This window comes from Cygnus olor, chromosome 4, assembly GCF_009769625.2.
Source record: "Cygnus olor isolate bCygOlo1 chromosome 4, bCygOlo1.pri.v2, whole genome shotgun sequence".
Classification (NCBI taxonomy): Eukaryota; Metazoa; Chordata; class Aves; order Anseriformes; family Anatidae; genus Cygnus; species Cygnus olor.
The window spans coordinates 38,597,995-38,621,423 of record NC_049172.1 but is presented as its reverse complement, the minus strand read 5'-3'; the positions used below and the strand labels follow the sequence as shown (position 1 = coordinate 38,621,423).

The 23,429-nt window shown below is 34.4% G+C and overlaps 1 long non-coding RNA gene across 1 annotated transcript in view; it reads right to left on the bottom strand.

Moving 5' to 3' along the window:
* Positions 1 to 4,626: 4,626 nt before the first annotated feature.
* LOC121070108 overlaps positions 4,627 to 23,429 on the bottom strand; it is a 35,198-nt gene continuing 16,395 nt past the window's right edge. Inside the window, exons 2-3 of the long non-coding RNA XR_005819897.1 lie at positions 10,253 to 10,326; positions 4,627 to 5,400 (exon numbers count right to left, since the gene is read on the bottom strand). This is a non-coding gene — a long non-coding RNA (uncharacterized LOC121070108). The remainder of the gene's footprint in view (positions 5,401 to 10,252; positions 10,327 to 23,429) is intronic.

Sequence of the window (23,429 nt, the reverse complement as noted above, 5' to 3'; positions counted from 1 at the left end):
CATTGAAAAGACATCCCTCAACTTCTTTGCATGTTAATATTAAGCCTTGAGCTCAATGGAAATACGTTCTTCTCAGCACTGTCACAGCTGCATATTTTTAATTTTAAGCAGGCTCTCTGAACCGCCATATTGGCTAACGGCTATTGGGCGTTTTCATATTGTTTTTCATATACAGCTTCTCTACTACTATTGCTATTCCAAATCTTTTATTGCCAGTTATAGTATGAAGAACTCCCTTAGAACAAACTCGTGGACTGAGCCAAATTCAAGCAGACGTTTCAGTAATACATTCAAATTTGTTTAATACCTTCAGCCCTATTTCTAATCCTTCACTTTAATTAAAATCATTGCTTTCCATTTACAACCATTACTTATAATTTTATTCTTCTGGAATAAAAATAATGAGTCTGTATCCCAGTCTCTAAGTCTTTGGAGAATTTGGCTATATCCAAATATTCATCTGGCTGGATGTTTCTATAAATATATTTACATTTAGACTGCATGGAGTTGCTACATTGAAAGGTATAAATATAAGCAAAAAGAGATCTACTGAAAAAAATGCATCATCACATCTTTAAGATGAACTTTAGTAGACGAGGGAGAGGGCAAAAACTGAGAAAGTGGGGGAGAGAACCAAATCACAAGTTTATCTGTTATTAGAATTCTTAGCTGACTCTCTCTCAGCTTCCATTAAAGATATTTACAACTGACCTAATTACAAGATTGTTTTTCCTTAAACTTCCAACTAGACCATTTTCACGTGTACTTACCATAGTTTTTCAAGAATCTGCTATAGCTCCTGTTCACTTTTTCAGTAGATTCAAACTCAGTAGAGAAATCAGGTCTTTAAGGTTATCCTAAAAACTAAGATGTAAATAGCAAAAGTGAAACAAAAAATTTGCTCCACAGGATTACATAAAGTAGGTCCTGGAAACTTACATACTCTAGCACATGATTAGAAAAACAGGCAAATACAGAGCTCTAGAGTTTACAAAATTAAAATATTAGAGAAAAACTTATAATCAACAGGTTTCTTGGAATGATAACCTGCTAATGTGTACAGGATGGAAGGGCGTTCAGCTAATATATTTTGCAATCATGAAGGTTCTTCGCTACACTCCTGATGTGCATGATTCTTCTATGTATGTCAGTCTTTCAGCTGCTCACATTTTCCTCTCAGTAATTTTGCCAGAGATTAAGGCATTCACTTAGAAGTAGAGCCAAACAGCTTATAGCTCAGGTCTTCATGGTCTGTGAACAAGGCTGTGAGAAGCAAAGCTCCAAGTTTCCACATCATCACTGTGACTCATGCCACCTGTCAAGTGTCTCTTCTACTCGTTTTAGAGCTCTAGCTGTTTCACTTGGAATATGAACAAATTAGAGGAACTTATATGGCAAAGTATTGGCCTGGGCTGAGAAGTGACAATTAAAGGCAACGTCTCCAAGCAGAATCTGGCATTCAGCTCCTCACATATATGCTGTACCCGCTGACCAGTATATGTTGTTTGAGCACTTCCAGTACTCCTCTACCGAGAGTCCAACAGGTTGACAGAGAAACAGGGAGAAAACTTTCACACAGTCAGGTGCCATTTTCATTTGGGACCTGGTGCTGTCAGCTACCACTCATGACCGGCTATGTGAGGATTTTTTCCTTGCTCAGAACTGGCTGTCTCTACACCAGAACAGAACAGACTCAGCTCAGCCTCTGCTGAAAGCAAGTCCATGACTTGCTGCTGCTTGTCTGTGCTCTAAGCAAAAAAGATGTGACTGGAATCCAAAGCAGGACTCAGATCCATCATCACACAAGTTACAGACTGGTTCTGGAAACAATAGCCCTTGTCTACATGCAGAAGGACACAGAGCATGTCTACACAGGACTCAAAGCTTAAGTAGCTAGACAGGGAACTTGAAGAACCACTGGGTAGTAGCTATTCAGTGTCTCCAAAATTCACTGTTGTGCAGCTTGAACCAAACTAGCCTGGAGAATACATAAAATTTCAGCCTACTCCTGACTGATACACTAGGCTTTCTCCAGAACACAGGACACACAAGCAAGACAGGATTCCTCACAAAACAAAATTGCAGCTTCTTTGTTTCACAGTGCAGACCAAAGTGCCACAGGCTATCTGCCACTGGTCAATTTTTGCATAGTATCTTAACAGGCAAGAAGATATACCAGTGGTGAAACATCTGAGAAGATCTAATGCCTATCTCAGTCTTAACCTTAATCTTTGAGCTGTGTGCTTTATGAAACAGTCTTAAAGACATTTCCCACCTTAGATCTCCAGAGAAGATTCTCCAGCAGATCTCTTCAGCCTCCTGCTGAATTTGTGCCAAAAGGGAACAACGAATTAAAAAAATATTGGGCTGTAAAGAGAATTAACAAAATACTGGGTATGAATCTGTAATAGGGTGATTACAGAACTCACCTGCAGCTGGAAAATTCTAAGTTACAGTTGCTTCTTCCAGGATTATTATTCAATTTATTTGTATCTAGTGCATGCAAGGAGAAATGTTTAAATAGACTGAGGTTCAAACATGAAAATTGCCTCTGTTTATACCATCAGGTAATTTTACATTAGCTGCAAGTTAGCGTACATCATTCTTATTATGCCATATCTTGTCATGGACTACTAAATACATCTGTATGACAAATGAAAACAAACCAGATAGAGATATACACACTTCTCCAGAAAGGAAAGTAAAAGTAATGGCTTCTAAGTTCAGCTTTTGAATATATAAATTGTTATAGAAATGAAAACAGAGGAGATCTGAGTTTATAATACACCACAAGCATCGCTAATGACTGAAGTCTTTCACCTACTCTTCCCTAGGATTACCTGTCTGAGAAAATTGGGACTATGTGTTTCCACATACTGCTAATGGTGTAAGACTGCTTTTCTTTTCATGATCCAAGCCTCTTCCTGCAGTTTCTTAAATTATTAAGTTGCAATTAAATCTTTGTGACCTTCTGCAAATCAGAATATACGTGTGTTTTTTTCTCTAGGTAATTTGTGATGTCAATCTTTTTAGCCGGTGTGATACTAAATCATCAAAATACAGAAATCCCTAAAATCCTCCTGTCAAGATAGCTAGCACATGTTCTTAAACATTAATTTTGTGTTAATTTTTATAGTAGTCTTGAAATTAAAATATTATGCAATTTTTATTTACTAATAGCTTCCACCTATCACGATCATGAGTTGCTCTTTTGAATTTTCTTAACAAGATCAATTCTCCTCAAAATTTACCCAGGGGATAGCCACTCGTGATATATTTCTCAAAATACGATGTTCCAAAGAGTGGGTTTGTAAGTGTAAGTTAGTTAAATCTATACAAGGATGTGAATATATAAAGGTTCTGCCTATATGTAAGCTGATAAATTAGCCCTCTTTTTATCATATTGGTTTCGACTTGTAATTATATATGTTATTAATACCTTGTTAATAAAAACAAATTATCATACACTCATAGAATATCCCAAGTTGGAAGGGACCCATAAGGATCATCAAGTCCAACTCCTGGCACCGCACAGGTCTACCCAAAAGTTTAGACCATGTGACTAAGTGCACAGTCCAATCTCTTCTTAAATTCAGACAGGCTTGGTGCAGTGACTACTTCACTGGGGAGCCTGTTCCAGTGTGCGACCACCCTCTTGGTGAAGAACCTCTTCCTGATGTCCAGCCTAAACTTCCCCTGCCTCAGCTTAACACTGTTCCCACGGGTCCTATCACTGGTGATAACGGAGAAAAGGTCACCTGCCTCTCCACTCCCCCTTCCCCGAGGAAGCTGCAGACTGCGATGAGGTCCCCCCTCAGCCTTCTCTTCTCCAGGCTGAACAGGCCCAGTGACCTCAGCCGCTCCTCGTATGCCTTCCCCTCTAGGCCCTTCACCATCTTCGTCGCCCTCCTCTGGACACTCTCCAACAGTTTAATGTCATTTTTGTACTGTGGTGCCCAGAACTGCACACAGTATGTGGTCCCCAGTCCAGTTGTGACCAGGATTGAGGGTGTCCCCTTGCATTTTTTTTACCTCGATGTCTTCATCAGTAGAACAAGGATAGTAGTGCTTAGTTACTTCCAGGAATATTCAGGCATAATGTTTATAAACACCTCTACAGGTTACAAGTTCTTTCCAAGTGCCTAGTATTTCTGCTGATTTCCTGTTGAGTAAAAACTATGTGTATGTGGGGTTGGGGTGGGGTTTCAATCATCAGATGTCAAGTTTTGTTTTATTTTTGTAATGGTTTATGCAGTTGTTAATCAGCAGCTGACTCCTCTGAGGAAACTTCAGGGAGATCATGCATTTAGAAACAATCCTGCTTCTAGTATTTTCTCTCCATTGTATTTTTCTTCCTTTGTTCTTTTGTTCTCTATTATGAAGGACATTTGCATGAAAACAAGATTTTTGTTTCTTAAGAGTTCATCTGCTCCTGCTGCTTATTCCCCACCTGGTCATAATCCTCTGTTTGTGACATCTCAATTAGTGGCTATGCAAATAATTATGATGTCAAAGACAGGATTATGTGAAATTATGTGAAAAGGCTTGATAAAACTACCATGGAACATTATTGGTCAAGTAAGATTCCAAGTGGAGATTTTGTTTGTTTATGTATTTATTTATTTTTATTATTCAAGCATGGGAAGGGCTGCAGGAGGAGAGAGAGTGTGTCTCCATTGTATCTTCAAAAAATCACCTGTCACCTTCCAGGATTCCAGGTGTAAGGAGTTTCTTCAGAAGCAGAGTGTGTGGAAGAACAGAAAGTGGGGTTAGTCCCCTCTGACAATAAAACGGTGTGTGTGAATAATCCTACTGCACAAGTAACAAGTGCTAGAAAGTGTTTTATTAAGGGCATCAACTCATGTGATAATAGAGATTCTTTGAATGACTATAGCAAATTTAAATCTAGTTTACCACGTTCAGAATTAGATCTAGGATTACACAAATAGTATAACCTTATACAGAGGAGATGGACACATTCTCATTTACTTCAAAAGAAATCTTCTCTGGTCTGTGACTTTTTTGTTTGTAGGTACAGTTCACCAGGAGATTATTTGAAATATTAATTGCTTGATAGTCTTCATACTGTGATTAGTTTTAGACTAAGTGAAAGGAAATACTAAACTATGTTATTTGAAGTGGTTGTTTCAGTCATTTTGAGCTTTTTGTTTCATAGAGCTTGGAGAGTACTCTTTCTTACAGAGTGCTGCACCAGGAATCCTCAGCCAAACTTTGAACCTTCCATAAGTAAGAAGCCAATTAATTCTCATTTATTTGTACATTCCTCTAAAATTCCAATAACACTATTTTCTCTTGAATGCTTCTAAGCAGCATGTTAATGGAAAGCTGACCTGCATCATACACAACCTCTTCCCCCTTCCAATTGTGAAGGGCTGTCATCTGTAGGAAGAAAAAATAAAAACAAACCCATCCTTTTCTCTTTTTTCCTGTAGCTTCTGTCAATCACTTAGAGTACATTTTTCTGCACATCTCTCTCAAGGCTCTCCCACTCATTTTCTCTCTGTAAAACAAAAGTGCTTTCTACCCCTTCCCCAAGTATGTGCAACAGACTAATTTTTCTTGTCCACACCACAGGATTTTATGCTATTAAGGGTCATGAATTACATACTGAGTTTATGCTCACACAGTACAGGTTATTTTCTCACTGCTCCTTTACATGTCTAAAAAGCACCTTTGATCATAAAATTTTCTTTGATCATCTAGAGCAAAGTCTTCAGAGGTGTGTTAAATTGTTCACATTGAGTAAAATCCTACCTTTATGTAGAAATAGTGTATCTATTCTGCTCTTTAACAGTATTACTACCAATGAACACTCTTGTTGATTTATTATTTATTAGCTGAACCTTAATCATTATTATTTCCTCTGCTACAGAATGCACTTCTCAGTTCTCCCTTACACTTGTGTTATTGAGAATTCTGTGCTGCAGTTTTATTGAAATCTTTAGTCTCCCATGACTGGCTTCACTGTCTTACAGTACATGTTCTTAGAAATTATTAGAAGTTAATAGATTAGATTCTGAGCTCTTCACACACAAAGAACAAACAGTTTTAATCTGAATAACCCTTCTGTACCCAAATGACAGTGAAGTAAGAACTGAAGTGGCCTGGAAAACACCTCATGTTTCTTCACAATAATAGCTTGTATAGAGTATATCAAAAAGTGTTTGTAGAAAAGCTAACTGCTTGGTTAAACCAGGAACAGCAATTTAAGAGAGATACTTTGCTTTAATTAAGTTAATGAACAAGACTTTCTAGTTGTTCCTCTGTTTAAGTAGAGAGGGAATAAGTACAATATTCACTTTCTAGTAGGCTATGATGCCCCGATAGTAGTTGGGATCAGTCAAATCTCCAACTATGGGATGGTCACAGTGCATTCAAAAAGAATGAGCTGTAGACCTCCATAGCAAAGCATACAGTGACTACAGCTTAAATTTAATTGTCATGGCTCTTTAGATTTTCTATCAGCCTCATTCTTCTATACTGAGAACTCCCTGGAATCTAGTCAACTATTTTTCTGTTTACTACATCAATAAAAATCATATCCAAAATATGAACGAAAATTTGCAATCTCGGTATGAAAAGGAGTTGATTAAATTTATTAAAGAGTTTTATTTTTTTTTTTTTTTTTAAACTATAAATTCTATTAGAAATAGCATTCTTCCTGAGGACTTATTCAGTTATAATACACAAATACAAATATTATTGGATTGTTTTATTACATTCTCCTTCTAAAAATGCAATAATTTTGATTTGACTGGTACATCTTTTAACCTAAATGCAAATAAATTTTCCTAGAAAAATTAAGTTAGCGATCTAATTATCAAAGAAATAATTAGAAGATCTGCCTTTTTTTTTTTTTTTTTTTTTTAATTCCTACCCAATCCCTAGCCTTTTTCAGATAAATAAAAAGTATTTGCTGTAAGAAGGGGATTATGTAAAGTAATTTTAAGGAAAATGAATAATGTATTGTAACTTTCTATTACTTGCGTGAACTATTGGAAGCATCTACAGCTTTTTCCATAAATGGTTAAAAGTTGAATTCTGCAGTGATGCTTAACGTTTGTTAAGTTTGTACCAATCTCTTCTCCATAGTGTGATTCTCAGCCTTCTAAAAGTTTCCTTAAACAACACCCTTAGGCAAGTGAGAATTTTCCCTAATGCTCAGAAATCCTGAGAACTGACTGCTTGATGTGAAAAGTTAATGATTTATTATCTACTTTTAAACTCACTGCAATGGATGAGTTCAAAGAAATGTACACAGTATGTGGGTATCAAATTCAAAAAAGGACTTCACAGAATAATGCATTTGCAGAAAATGTATGAAGGTTTTTCTCTTTATAGTTGAAATTCATAAATTTACATCTTACATTTTAAAACCGTGCAGTAATCAGTGACAAACTCACGAACAGAAATGTAATCTCATCAAACCCAGCCTCCTGTCACTGCTTTATGAAGTCCATATTTAAAAATGAAACAACAAAACACTTTCTAATTTAAAGTCCAGTATATGCATCCCACAAACTACTAAATAAAAATGCTTTTGAATATACTTATTTTGCTGTTTAATATTGTCACTCTACGTACGGAATATTACTATTTTTTTGTAATTTTAGTCTTTCAGAAGTAAGGTGTTAACTATACACAATGATGTATACTTCCTTTATCTTTCTGAGGAAAGAAAGAAGGTCTTTCCACTAATGGGCTAATAAATCTTCCACCAAAGTTTTTGGAAAATATGCCACTGATCACAGATATATGGTCAATAGTCTCATGACACAGATGTATCCTTTGAGCTTTGAAATTCAAGATTAGTTTGAGAATAAATTACTTTAAAAATAAGCAGGGGCTGAAGAACTTTGCAGTAACTGTATAAGTATAATGTCTTTCAGTTTTATCTGAGTTAACAGAATGCCTAACCCATAACAGCCATAATTTATTTTATATTGATGCATTTTATATTGTTGGATTTATATAGACATAATTCATATTACATGTGCTCATAGAAAGTCTAGATGGGATTGGAATACTATTATACAACATTCTGACAGTGGAAAGCCTCGAAGACGACCTACTTGTGGTGGTATTGGTAGTCTTAAGTTACTTTTTTTTTTTTTGTAAATAACATTTTTTGTATATGTAAAGTTCCTACCAGAGTAATGAAATACTAAATTTCTATCCTCAGCATGTAATTGTAAATATGCAGAAAGAATCACAGAATCATAGAATCAAGAGCATCATAGAAAGACTGCATGTGTACAGGCTAAGAACATCTATGCACAGACAATTCCAAAATCAAACACTGTCAAGGAAAGAATTCTTTGTTCTACTTTTTTTCTAACCATGTCAGAAGTTTAAAATGAGATACTATAAATTATCTAAGAACATGTATGAACCTTCACCTCTATTGAAATTTTATTTAGAGAACTGAATTATGTATAAATCTTTCTAGTTTAATTTTGCCACTGATTATTATTAATGCTCCTTTCCCTGATTTTGACTTCTTCGGATTTTTGCTATAACACTTTAAATTCTGTAATCACTTGTTTGATTTAATTGCCTTCTTGTTACTTAAAATTTCCTATCCCTCCCTTAGTTGAACTCATTAGGTTTTTATTCTTTATGAGTACTTTCAAACTCCATTCGCTTCAAACGACAAAGATGCCAGTCTCACCATTAAAATGTCTATGTAGCAAAAATAGAACATCAAATGAGAGTTAGATTCCTTTATTAGAATCAGATTCTTAGTAAGGTTTCTTTATTAGAATTAGGGTCTTAAGCTACTGTAGGCATTTTATTTCTTCCCTGAGTAAAGATTGAAATGAGATATTTATTTTCTTTTCTCTTAAGTTTCTAACTAGAGTTTTTCAACCTTCTAAAGGTAACTTCAGCTCCTACAGGTACAATGCTGATGAAAGTAATCTCTCCTGCCACTCTCTCCCCATGTCATCAGAGCTTTTTAATTATACAAACACACCTCTTTGTATAGTATATTCTACAGTTCCTACAAAATACTCTAGCCAAAACATAGAAGAAAAGTAGCAGAAAAATCTGAAGATAGCTTACATTTACTTATTTCAAAGTAGGTATCTAGGCCTGTAATTTTTTTATTGGTTTCTGTTACATGGAAATAGTCCTACAGAGAGAGACAGAGAGAAAAAAAGTCCAAATCCCTAGAAAAACAAAAGTGTTTTTGTTTGTTTGCTTTTTGTTGTTTTTGTTTTGTTTTCACATAGAATGGTAAAACATCTCTTTTCAAAAAGCATATGAAAGGCTGTGATTTAGATGCGTCTAGTTTATTGGGGTGCCTTAGATATGTGAAAGTCCCCTCATTAAACAGAAATTCAATTCAGATAATTTGTAGGTATTTGAATTGAGAACTTTACAACCATGGGATGAATTTTTATGCAGTCTGTATAGTGAAGTACAAATACAACTCAATTCCAAATCACTCTCAAGACAGAAAAGACAAATTTGTCTTTCCTTTCTTTAGAGTTCCACCGGTCAGGGTCAGTTTTAATTTCCACTGGAGCCTTGACAGTAGCCCTTGAGGCAAGGACCGTCATAAGGTATGTACTGACTGAGTACAAGCCCAAACTACTACTGCTTCCTGGACAGCACTGCCTTTCGCAATTTTTCTCAACGTAAAGAAGTGTGCTGCTTTTGACTGTTTCAGTCTTCCCCAGAGGACTTTCTTACAATCAGATTTATGTCAGTAGAGGGAAATTACAGAAAGAGTATGAAACATCTCATAGCAAGAGATGCTCCCAAATTAACAATAAATATTTCAATTAAATATTAGACATGTCATGAAACCACTCAACCAGCACCTTAATAGGATATTACATGGTGTAAATAGAAATAGTTATGGTTTATAGTTATTAGCTTTGACCCATTTTGTAACTGCTAAGGCAAACTTAAATGCCTAGCTACCAATCCATACTGAAAAATTTTAAAATGCTGAGTACATACTCCCTATGTACTCTTCAGACAGAACTTGCATTGATATCACTTGGAACTTGGATATAAATCTAGGTCAAGGAGCTGAAGTGTGTAACTGGAATCAATGAGAAATGACAGTCTAGCTGTAGAATTTGAGATTTTAAGTGTTGCTGTTACAACAGTACCAAACCATTCAAGTACCATCAAAGAACAGTCCAATGTTTAAAAATACTGAGACCAGAAAGGCTAGCTTGACAAGACTTGCTCCTGCTCTAACTGAAGCATCACTCACCTTGCCAGCCCCACTCTCTCTCTGCGGTGTCCTTCTGAATCAGTCAGCACAACTGATGCTGTAGTCAGAGACATCTACATTAGGAAAACAAAACAAAACAAATATATATTAGTATCTGTTCAACTACAGGGTTTAAAATGTGGCCAGCTAGTAGTTCTGCTGGTGTACCATCAGAAAGGGGAGAGGTGCAGGAAAAATTGACAGAAGATGGCAGAATGAGCTATGGTTTAAAACCTAGATGTGAATCAGGTGGAGAAAACCCAAAACATCATGTCTCCCATATACCTAGTCCATTTTCAGTCGTTGAACTATTGGACTTCAAACAGACTTATACTGCTAGAGCTAAGAAAGTTAAACCTAAATCAGTATATTTACAGGAAATTGTTCTGTCCTAGCAAAGAGACGTTTTCCAGCAAAAAGCAATTTTATCAATTAGCAAATTCACTCTTCTGGTCTGGAGAGGAACGTTCTGTTTGTTTTGAGCTTCTCCACTTTTTTGTGCTGCATAATCAGACAATTCAGATTAAATAATTTTCTCCTAAACTAACTTATACATGAATGCCCACTTTTATCAAGTTAAACCAGTATATAGGTGGCTTTTTATGTATCCCTGTAACTCAGATTCAGCTTTACTCAACCAAATGGAGAGCAAAATCCTTTCTCTTGGGAGTGAGAAACTTGAAAAGATATATGCAGAAGCTTTGCAGCAGTACTAATGAGGTCCTGTAACAACATTTGAAAAACATCTGTAACATTAGAACTTAATAAAACTCTTCCTAATCCATTTTCAGTATAAATGAAATTATATACCAGAGATATTGAGAATCTCTAACTATAAAACTGTCACAAATATAGAACTTCAATTTTAACTTATTTTTATCTTTTTCTTTTCAACTTAATATTTTTAGATCAATTACATAAAATTGTAAATTGTTATGAATAGAACAATATGAAAATAGCTGATGAGATATTTATGAACTCCCCTATACACTTTAAGAAGAATTCATTCATTGAAGTTTATTTTACTATCTATGAAAAAATGCAGATATGTAAGAGAGAAGCTGTACATAAGAAAAGGCTAACAACCTTCAGGATGTCCATTCACCATAAACCTAATTTCACACCTAGTCTATTATGTAATGTGCTATGAAAATATTCTTTGCTTCAAGGTACCTTTATATGAGCTTGGACCAAACAAACTCAGTTGTTTTCAATGTTATGCAGATTAACTCTAGAATAATTTCAAAAACAGTGAGAAAATGATATATAACTTTCATTTCATAAAATGGAAGCTAAGGTAGTTGATGTAAATAATAAAAAACAATGTTGTTGTTTTAACAACCACTTTTGCCCTATATCCAAATATTTACAATAGCCACTGAAAATATCTGAACTGTTGATTAGTTTTATGGTTTGTATGCTTTAATGGATCTTGATAAGATTGAGGGAATCTAATTAATGAATTATTTGACCATTAGGAATAAACTGTTGGTTTGAAACAGTATTATTTAACGTAATAAAAAAAGAAGAAAACATTACTTGTTGAAACCGACAAAAATTAGATTATCTATAGTGCAGGTTTTTTTTCTTTTTTTCTTTTCTGTTTTGTTTTAAAGCTCTGTTTTGTCCCAGAGGAAAAATAACTGTCAAATAGGAAATGAACTAGAAACTCCAGGACTTGGTGGCTGTTCACAGAACTTTCTCCTTTGAATCACATCCAAAAATCCAAACCACACCTGTGAACTGGAACACCTGAGTACAGACTGGCTTTTTGGATCTGCCTTCACAAGCATATGGAAATAGAAACAAAATCCAACAACCACCTAAACCGATAAGCTTTCCATCAGTTTCATAAAGAAATAAATAATTTCTCAAATTGGAAATCAACATTCTCACACAAGGAAGACCAAAAGGGAGCATACTAAATTGATATGGAAAACATAAAAGCAGATGTTGTCATTCAACATTTCTGAATTTTAAATGAATTTACTATTCTAACCATAGCTGCTTCAATACACTTCAATTAGTTCTAAAATTTTGATTCATCTTTCCTCTCTTAAAAGTCTTCTGATAATCGGTCATGATAAAGTTCAGTATAAACACAAATATCCATTGTCATGACTTCATGCTTACTTCCTCAGTAATTCCAGTTAGTCAGTAGGAGATAATTTGGAAGAAACTATAATTTAGAATGACGAAAGATATCAATTCACACACTAAAAAACATTGTTCCATGCCAATAATGGTACCTCAACACATAATGCAAATAAAATAATGACTCCATTGCAGCAAGTTAACCAATAAAAAAAAGCAAACAGACAGAGAACATATTTTTAACACATTCAAAATCTATAATAGGTGTCTCAACCGGTATCATTTTTTTAATTCTGTCAGTCTAAAATTCTGATATTTCTCAGTTGCTAGGATACTCTACATGAATAAACCTCTTTTTCTTTTCTGGCTAATTCAATTGTCCACTACTGAAATGCTTTTATTATATACAGACAGAAAATATTTTAACTGCAAATTATTTTTTTTTTCCAACAGCAAGTAGTGAATAACAATAGCATACATAGATAATAAAATACGTTTAAAGATATTTTAATTTTTAAGAACACAACAGCCGTTAGCTCCCCTAAGTATTTCCAGTTGAAAGAAACAACCTGTAACTTATAATAAAAAAAAAAAAAAAAAAAGGAATTTATATCACATTTCACTATCTTGCAACAAAATTCCGCTTCTTTAAGATTAGGAATCCTATGCCTTATCATAAAAAAAAAAAATAAAAAGTTATAGTAATACATATGGGTCTCAAGTTATCTGAAATTGGGAACTACAGGTGTTTTTTATGATCTGCGATAAGATAAAAAGTATCGTACAAGACAAGCCTTTCTCAAATATACCAACCACCCCCTACTTTTCAGAAGACTTAAAACTATACACATGAGAAACTTACTCTAAAAAAGAAAAAAGACTTTCAGCATATTGAAGTGTCAATTGTTTTATATTTGTAATGCTACTTTAAATGTAGCAGTATCATGACATGCTTTTATTTTGTCAGATATATGTATATAATGCACAAGCAATATGAGATTCTTATTTTAATACACAGAAGACATACTGACTATAAATGTTTCTGGTGATTAATATACTGTAATTCTGGAGTTAGATTGCTATCATATTTTACAAAGGAAAATTGCTTAACAACAATCTCTTTTCAGCAAGCATTCAACAACAGCCGTTGCCGCCTCATCTGTGTACATCCCCTTTGAAGGTCACATCAAAACTACAAAGGAAAGAAACTGAAAATCAGAATTCTTGCATGAAATAAAAATAATAATAAACACACTACGCAATGCATCACATGAACAAAATTCCACAAAGAATGAAATTTCTTCTTGGTTAAGGACTGCAATTTTAAGCAAGGGCAAAGAAAGAACTCCTCCACAAAGTCTATAGAAAATGCAAGATAATCTGACCCAATATGCCTGGAATATATTTTTATCACTGTAACTGGTCCCACAGTAGAGTTGTAGAGAGGAGTATAAGTGTGAGGGACATATTATAACAGTAATATTTATCAAAATCAATTCCAAAGTTTTCCTGGCACTGTCTGTCGACCTTCAACATAGCTTTGTACCTATTACTAGAAAGAAAAGGACAAGGAATTCACAAATAGATGAAAATGACTAGGAACAAGGCTGAAAGTATGCCTTAATCTGTGATTTGCTGGTCACACTTGGAGCCCTCCAAGCAAATGAAACGTTTTCTGACTTAAAATTAAGTTTTTTTGTGACGTCATCACAATGAAATAAGGAGAAAAAACACACAGTGTGTGTTTTTGGCTTTTTTCATGTGTTTTTCCACCTTTTCAGTTTGACACTGAATTTTAGGCTTAGTGTCCAAGTCTTGCTATTTAGGCCCTTCTCATTCATACTGAATAACTAACAAAGCACCAATGTTGTCAGGGTGCTGTTGTCTCTTTTGGATGCTGATACCTTAAAAGCAGTATTTGCCTTGAAAATAAAGGAACAGATTACAGGTTTTATTTCATCAATGAAAGAGTAACTCAAAAGTATATTGCTAGAGAACGATCCATACACTGCACATGGAAGGTCGAATTTACCTTTACTTCCACCATTTGCTTTACTGAGGCTTACTTAAGTAAGCAAAGAAGACGGTCCAGATATTTAAACCGTATCAAGACACTTTCTAATTAAACAGAGATATTATCAGTATTCACCACTATTATTTTCCTTGGCGAAATCTATTATCTTTTGCAAAACTTAACATACAGTGTTTGTTTCTGTAATTCAGTACATCTTTCTTTACTGTTGTTTCTTATGATGTTTTTGCCAATTCAGTTATACTCCATACTGGAAACGTGGTATTTCAGAAGTAATAATGTGCCTCTTTCTAAAATTAGATTAAAAAGCAGTGTAAGACTGGATTTCTCATCTAAGTTCTACTTATATTTAAAGGTAGGAATTTTGAAAACTGTTTTTCTTGCAGCCATAAGCCTACTGTCCTTGGCAAATTATAGGTTATTAATTAATTCCATCAACACTGCACTAATTTTTCCTTCTAAACTCAAAAAGAACAGAAAAATCGAGGAGAGAAAAAAAAAAGAAAAATCGAGGAGAAAAAAGGGGAAAAAAGAGAAAAAAAGAAAATTGAGGGAAAAAAAAAAAGAAAAATCAAGGAGAAAAAGGGGAAAAAAGAAAAAAAGGAGAAAAAGGAGAGGGGAGGGCATCACCATCAAGGCTAAGAGATCAATTCAATAAACTGCCTGTTTAATTGGGCACATGCATGAGTCAGTTGTTTACTCAAATACTGTTAAATCACTGGTAGAGAGACGATTATATGTACAAGTTCTGGATTCTTAGATTTCTTTACTGTCTTCTAGACAATGTTGCCATCTTCTTTGCAGTTCAACCAAAATAGGCTTCAAAAGTATTCCTGCATAAAAAATAGGCACGGAAAAGAAGAAGAACTACTCCAGCCTGAAATAATATTTTTTAAAATATTATTTTACTATTTAAGGAATGACATTTCTACTGCCTCACCAAGTAGTGTGGTCCTTTCCCACATTACCTACTGATATCAAGCAACAGGCAATAACAGACTGTTTTGATACTACTCTTGGAGAATGATAGCTCCCTTGGAACAAGCTAAACGGATGCATAAAACTATTTTGATATTCTTTCACAAAGAAAGGAAAGACAGAACAAAGTACCTTTCAATTTTATGCACTACTAGCATCCATTTAGGAGCAACCTCCTATTCATGTAGAAATATACGCCTACATTTTCTTATTTATTTACAAAAAGCAGAACAAATCATTATATTAAAAGGTAAATGGGAAAAAGAGAAGTTAAGCTGTGAAAGAAGAGAGCCCTACACCAAGAGTCTCTCATAACCAAGGACAAATTCCAGCTGATGAATTCATTGTTTTGGAAGATGACACTTGTGAAATGAGATAGCAGCTCATATAAGTTTTGCCAATTCCGAGGGTATGGCAATTGCTTCACAAGGAAAATGCTCTTACCTGAAAGTACTTTAGCCACTTTATTGCATAAAAGAGAATGTCATTACACTCATCCCTGTTCTACAAAGAGTCTAACTGTCTCTAAGTACTCGGAGTGCCCTGAGCATGCCTATAGGTTTTGAGGGCTTCAGCAGAAGTGACGTCCTTGCTGTGTTTAGAACTTACCTATAGGCTAAGAAGTTTAGACACAGTAAGACTAAAAAAAAAAAGAAAAAAAAAAAAAAAAACACGTTAGGGTCCAAGAGTTTTCAATGTAGATACATGTTGCCTGAGAAAGGTGCACCTGATAAGGTGGAGGTTTTCAAGACTTCAGCTTTAGCTCTTCATCTATATAAGCATTAAATGCATCTATCACCAGTGTAGTCTTTTGCCTCTCTGCTAAGTCCTTGCAGGCCAACACATGCATTTCTAGCTGTTTTTCAGAATCGCTCTGAGCTCATGTTGATTTTCACATGAGCAAAATTCAAATGGCAGTTTACTGTTTTTATATGAACAGGCAGATCTAGATCCAAGGACTCGCCACAGAGCATCCCAGAAGATGTTTCAGGCACAAAAACAGTTCTCTCTTCTTAAAAGGGATATAATTGTCTCCATATCACAACAATGTTTAGAGGGAAATTGCATTATGCATTGTGAGATGCTTAGCTAATATAGTACCAAGTATCAGATATTAACAGGTAACTTATTTCCCTGATCGTGTAATTATTTTGCAAGCAGGGTTACTGCAGTGTCAGAAAACAAAACATGCTTTGAAATACTGAGGAACAACATCACATCTACCATTTTCCATGTCTCTCCTCTCACTATTTTACCATCATCTACAACTTTATGAACATTTTAAAAGCAATAATATTGCCATCAATTTTTTAGTGTTCTGAAAGGTTTAGAGAGGTTCTCTGAATCACTATCTTTAAAATGAAAGACTATATAATTAATAAGTGATATTAGTTTTCCTGTCCTAAAATGCAGTATCATCTTTAACTTAGCGTAGTTATTTTTTACTCTGTAAAAAGAGAAGTTAAGCCACATGTATAAAGATACACAACTAGCTAATGCCTACAAAAAAAAATGATCTAATCTCCACTGTTGACTGTAATATCAACAAATCAGAAATTTCAATGAGTTATGGCAAATCAACCATTGCAACACTGCTTCTACTGTTGGGAGACCTTTTTACTTGAAATACTGTTAAGAATTTGACCTTTTAATAAAGCAAACAAGATCCAGTAAAAATAATAGTGGCATGATAGATTACCAAGTAAAAATGTTCACAGAAAGTTAAAATCAGAACTGTGAGCATCCAAACACCAAAATAAAAATAAAACTGTAATTATTCAAACTGGAGTTATATATTTAGATCTGTTACATAATATTCTTGTGCTTCTATTTATAAAAATTGTATTGCAACTTAATTTAAGAAACTATTCTACACCTATTAGCAGGTGTTAAAACATCCAGCTGGAATCCATACAATTTAATTTTCATTTTCTCTTTATGCATGTCTTTTTATGCTGCAGTATTTTTCTTTTTATTCCTTTTTAATGTTATATCTTATCATTTGAGAACTTTTTATTTTAGTTTATCCATTATATTCAACATAATTGGTCATAGACTAGGCAAAATTTGCATGTACCTGAAATTGCTGTGTCTGCTTTTAAATGTAAAAAGAAAACATTATTTTTTCAAGCAACATTTTCATACAACACTAACTTTCTCCAGTGACCAATTAGTTCTAAGGCTGAGTTTGCTAATACATATTTTGTTGAAGAGTGACTTAAATAGCTATTTTAATTATAATGATTTCTACTTAATAAAATTCAATAGTGGTAAACACTATTCAAGAGCTTGGAGGTGAGCACATGATGAACAGGGTTCTCTGTAACAGAGAGAAGAAATGAGTTGCTCTTACAGTCAGGGCCCGCAAGATATTAACAAGACAACTCTCTAATAGATATATCCCTACCATTCTCCACTGACAGCTGGTAACACACTATAGTTTTTGAAACAATGGAATAAGTGTGTCTGATGCACAAATATGAGTAAAATAGCAACACCCACGTAGACTGTAGAGCATGGTAAACAGAGCTACAGGCTCTGACTGAAATTTGATCTCTCTCAATTTTCTAGTTTTTCACCCAAAAAAAACAGAATTTTGATTACTGAGGCGTGGGTCATTCTTTGAATTCTGGAAACGATTGATTGCCCTTCAAAAATGTTACCACAGAATATAAACACAACATATAAAAAACATGTATTGTTTCATTCTCACAATGCATGTGCGAATGAACTGAATTACTCCTTACAAGTACTTATTTGCTATAAGATGCACTTAGAAATGAAATATTTTTCTTCTGATCCACTAATTTATAAAACTGAGGCTAGGAAGTAGGGGTCCTTGATTTAGAGATGCAAATAATTGAGGACCAAATTTGAGAGGTCTGACAATGCAAAAGTCATCTCCTTTGGAGGCAGAAATATATCACTGCAAAAGCACAGCAGTCATACAATCCACTTACTAATTATACCGCAGGACTGACTACTACTACTAATTCTGATAGATGTACATCTTTTCTTGAAAATCTCTACAGCCTTTGCTAATCAACTGAGAAGTCTATTTTTATGACTGGAAAGATCCTACTATCAACCTGAATTGGTGGTCACATTAGTTTGGACATCTTTCCTTGTCTACCTCCAAGGAGGAATAACCGACCACTGCCAATTTATGACAACTTTTTGAATGTTTGAGGAATTCATTGTGTCTTGTTAAATTAGAACAGTTTTGCCTTCTACATTTGCCATTCACTGAGTTGGTTCTATCCTGACAAATACACGTGACTGTTTTTTATCAGCTTGAATTTATTCCCATCAAGGTGTTTACATATAGAATGTTTTTTAGTTTGCTTTGTAACCTTTCCTGTTAGCAAAGTGAGACTTATTGCTATGTAATTCCCCATGGCATCTCTTCTTTTCGAAGGTGGCAATTTATCTTTTCCCGACTTCACTCTTCTGGACCTTCCTTTGCCCTGCAAAACCTGTCACAAATAACTGCTAATGGCAGGCATTATTTCAGTTAGACTTTTACATACTGTAGAAAGAATGTCATCAGGGCCTGATTATGTAAAATCTAACTTGCATAATGCTTAACTGGATAGTTCTCTATTTTGCTTGGTAGTTACCCTTTTTATAAAGCCCTCTGTTGTGAGACAGTATGAATGCTTTTCCAACAGCAATGAATGCACTATAAAACACTGGATTGGAAATCCAGTAACCTGATTTATATTTACCATCTGTGTGAACTATTTGATTCTAGGGTTTTGGATAAGTTTGATAAGGTATTGCTTCATGATGACATACTAATTTACTAACAGCATGATAGCAAATCTTGATTCTACAAATCCTATGGAAGGTCATATTCTTTTTTTTTTTTTTTTTGTCGGAAAAGGGAAGAATGGTGGGGGGCATATTATTTTCCCATGCAGTCCTTGCTGCTGATAAAATATGCATCTTACTGAGACTTAGTAACTCTTTCCATATTCTGCTGATTTGCAGAAGCTGGGGAAATCAGATGTAGACAGGCAACAATTAATCAGAAATAAGGACAACATTTGTGAGTAATATTATCTACAACTGTGAATAACATTCATGTAAACAGAAAGTAGAGCCTTGCTGTTTTCCCAGTCATTGATATTTTGAACTGTTTGTATAAGGATGGTTAAAATGAATGTATTGTTTTCACTTGGATACGTTTTTATTTATGATTCCTAAGGCTTCCTACTTTTCAGTCGTTCAGAATCAAACGTGTAAAAGATTCTGTTTCAATATTTCTTTCTTTTTTTTATTTTCAGCTGTCTCTAATTGTTGTTATAGTATCACCAGCAAGGATAATAAACTTTTTTTTTTTTCTAATTTAGATTTCTCCCCAAAGATCTTCTCTGTACCAGCCTACTGGTTTTTCTTTTTTGCATTGAATCTTTAAGGACATGTTTCATCTCCACTGTTTTTAAGTAAATATTTCAAAATTTCCAGCATAGCTATTGAGAGGTTTTGTTCACATGTATTGCTAATGTTTAACTGTTGTCTTTCAATACTTTCCAAAGCAACCAAAATTGCCCTTAGGGTGTATTATGATGAAAGTAATGGTGAGGATGAGAAAGAATTGTATGTAGGGGGAATATTAAAATAACATCAGAACTTTGACCAAATCCCTTTAGGGTAGCTTGCCTTAATTCATAGCTATTGAGCAAGCACAGATGTAGCAAAACAGATTGTTAGAGATAAGAAAATTTGGAAACAGAGGTTCAGAAAGCTTTGCATACATGGATGATAGGATATAAAAGCAAAGCCAATTTAAGCATGCCCCATTGCAAAGGTATCATTCTACCTTACTGAGGAGTAGAGCAGACTGTAATAAAGGAAGAAAGGTCAAAAAGAGAGCAGCTTACATGAGAGCAGCTCTAATGTGAAGAACAAAAATCTTTATGAGAATTCAAGACTGATTCTCTCTGTTCCTCACACACTAGATCATCCAGAAGGAACAGAATAAATAAACAACAGGGAAAGGTTAATAATACGTTTCAAAACCCCATTAAGTCAAAATCAAAAGCTGAGCAAGGCAGACATGAAAAACAGAGATAAAGGCAAGCATATTCAGGAACTGGTACAATAGTAGTATATTATTGAAGCTGATTCAGATAAGGAAATATCAACTCTACTGCTATCTGAAATGTGTATGTTCACTACATGTCTTATCGTTCAAACAACTATGAATATATAGAAACAAAGCATGCCTATGGACATTTATAGTCAAAGAAAACAGTGACACTTTGATAATAATTAATCTATACTAAGTATCAATGTTCCATGATCACATAATGTAAAACTAGAAGAGACACGGTGAAAAGGGCAAAATAGACCTAGCTGATAGAACCTTAAATGAGGAGAAAATTCTCTGCTGGCAGAAACTGGCACAATGCCTGGTACATCAGCAAAGCTCAATCAATCTATAGAGAACTTGGTCTTGAATAAACCAATTTTAATTCTCTTAAAAAGTTTATGGGACTTAACAGCCTTCTACATATTTTAATCATTAAAACTGTATCAGAAATCAGGAATAAACAAGCAAACAACATCGGTAGAGATAAGATACTACAGAAATTTCCAAAATAAATTACAAAGGTACTACATTTAACACAATAAATAGACACAATAATTTTAACACAATAAATAGACACAAGGGTCTACAACCGCTGTATGGCAGTGCCTTGGGCTTTGATACATTTGGGGTTCTGAATTTCACTTCAAACAGTAGAACATTAATTGATAATTTTGAAACTTATTGGAACATCAATTTCAGTTTTGAGAAACTGAATATAAAGTTCTTTCTGAAAAGAGGATTTCACTTTAAAAAAAACGTATTCTATTGTGGGGAGAAATAAAAAGAACGTTCTGTTGCTAAATTCTGAATTGTGAATAATCATGCTTTTTCCTGCTTTGACAAATACACAGAATTAAAAGGGGGGAAAAAAGGCCAAGCCAGGGAATGTGAAAAAAAAAAAAATAACAAATCTGTGTTCTCAGACCACTGCATAGATTGGTATTCAGGCACATGATTTTTAGGCTAGCCAATTGGCTAGCTGTAGAAGCTATTTTCAGGGATGCTATTTTGCTTCCCTAATATATAATTTACCTCTCTGGGATGTTTTAAAAGCCTTCATACTCAAGCAAATATGGTTAGACTTTCTGCCTTCTAATAACTTTTTTGTTCTGCTGGTTTCATTATCAGGTGAATAATGGAATGAAAAGGGATATGGAGAAAAAGGAGCATGGAATGAAATGAACATTGAGGAAATTTAGATCTATAGGGATACACATGCATGTGGAAGACTATCATGTGAGACATATCATGGTCAGATATACCTATCGGTAGAAGAGCATCTGCCACAACAACACAGTAAGTCACAAGGGCACAGGCAAAGAACACAGGTTCTGGAAAGAAAGGAAATCCAGACAATTCATACACCTATTATCTTCTGCAGGAGGAACTCAAACATAACCTCCAAAGAGATCACAGAAAAAAACACAACAGGATCTCAGAAGGGGCAGGGTGTGCAACAGCCGTTCTTTATTTTTTTCCCACTAGTTAGAAAATTTCCAGTAATTTTTATCCACTGATTTCCAATCCCAATTATTTCTTACTTTCTAAAACACAATGTAAACATAATTTCCTGATTATGCTTGTTGTAATTTCCCTTTAGAATGCATGTCTCTCTTTTGATATTTCCCTTCAATATTTATTTTTTTAAGGCGATCATAATTTTTAACAAATCCTCATTTACTTTCCACAAATGAGCTCACAACAAAATGTAGGCCTGTAAGACACAATTACTATAGTATGTTTACGTAAATATCCTTGCACAAGTATGTCGTCTGTTAAGTAATACAATGGGGCTCTATAAACCATTAGCTCCTCCTTAGAGGGGAGAAAATTATTCAAACTACTGCTCAAACCTGTATCAGCATTAAAATGGTCATCTTTGTGTCTTATGGTTATTTAGAAATGAATCAAGAAAGAACATTGACCATAATCTTTGATCACAACTGTCTTCATATTACCAGGTGTCCAAAATTGTCAGTTATTTATTTAAGCAAAATTAAATGAGAATTTAGAGTAAAAAGAGTAAGTTCCAAATACCTCTCCAGAAAGCTGAGGATGATCAATCAAGTACTACAGTAACAACAGTAATACAGTACTTTAGAGTAAAAATTACTACAGTATGGCTATTTATTGAGAAGTTATTTCCTTTCTGAAAACTTTAACAACCAAAATTCTATAGTTAGTGACATGGTTGAGGTCAGACTGGCCTTAAGATCCATTAAACCAATCTACTCTGGATCATTACTGAACTTTTGTTCCATTATACCTCTATTCATTACATAATAGTAGCCCTTTCAAATAGGCTTGAATTTACATATATTGAACACTTCAGACAACACTCACAGCTTGATAAGTTCTCCCTTCTAAGAAGGAACTACTGAATTATAGAGCCCCACTACATTACTTATGGCACAAACACATAAACAATCACAGTGTGAATCTACTGTCCAGTGAAAGGTTGCAAAACTGAGATGACACATACAGACATCTAAAATTAAACTGTACAAAAACAGCCACACACAACAGGTTTTAAATATAAAAATTTTAAAATAAATTTCTATAATCTGATTTATCTATTATCACTCACAGTCCTTGATACCCATGACAAAGATAAGTTTTGTCATAGTACACATACAGAAAATGTTTATGAAAAATTTAGCCAGATCTTGCCTTCACTTTTTTTTTCCTAACCTTACTACATCTTATTCAACAATGAAAATTTACCCTTAATTAAATGTAAATACAGGGGGCACAGTACACCCAAAGAACAAAATCTCTATTAATTTCTATACAAAGTTATTTTTACATGAAAAAGTCTGTCCTTCCAGTGGTTATGTCAACAGTGTTTCTAGTAATTCACACACATATCTTCCTCCACCTTCACATGGGTCATAGCAGCATCTGACAACAACGACATCAAACCACTGGCATTTCCACCTCAGGCAAGAAATGTCAGAAAATTTGTAATTATACCT